This window comes from Haliaeetus leucocephalus, unplaced genomic scaffold, assembly GCF_000737465.1.
Source record: "Haliaeetus leucocephalus isolate CR32 unplaced genomic scaffold, Haliaeetus_leucocephalus-4.0 Scaffold339, whole genome shotgun sequence".
Taxonomy (NCBI): Eukaryota; Metazoa; Chordata; class Aves; order Accipitriformes; family Accipitridae; genus Haliaeetus; species Haliaeetus leucocephalus.
The window spans coordinates 24227106-24227451 of record NW_010972775.1 but is presented as its reverse complement, the minus strand read 5'-3'; the positions used below and the strand labels follow the sequence as shown (position 1 = coordinate 24227451).

The window sequence follows — 346 nt, the reverse complement described above, 5'->3', positions numbered from 1 at the left end:
CGAGGCCGGGAGGGAGCCCGAGAGCCGGCCCCGCGGCGCGCGGAGGGGCTGGAAGGCGGTGGCGCCCGGGGGCCACGCCCCCTTCTCTCCGCAGTAGCGCAGGACCACGTGCCAGCTCGGCCAATCGGGGAGGGGCTCAGGGCTCTTTAAGAGCCGCGCGCCAGTCACCGCGCGCTGCAGCGGCGGCCGCCGGCGTTGCCATGGAGACCACGGCCGGGCCGGTCGCTATGGAGACGGCAGCGCCCTGGCTGCCGGGCGGGCGGCGCCGCCGGGAGCCGCGGAGGCACGCGCTGCTCGTCGTGATCGGGGAGATCGGGACGGAGCCGGAGCGGGGGGCGCTGCGCGG

At 78.6% G+C, this 346-nt stretch overlaps 1 protein-coding gene across 1 annotated transcript in view; it reads left to right on the top strand.

Moving 5' to 3' along the window:
- The first annotated feature begins 281 nt into the window (after window positions 1–281).
- Window positions 282–346, top strand: part of MAP1A (microtubule-associated protein 1A) — a 67820-nt gene continuing 67755 nt past the window's right edge. Inside the window, exon 1 of the mRNA XM_010572208.1 lies at window positions 282–345. The gene's annotated coding sequence lies outside the window, so the exon portion shown is untranslated. The remainder of the gene's footprint in view (window position 346) is intronic.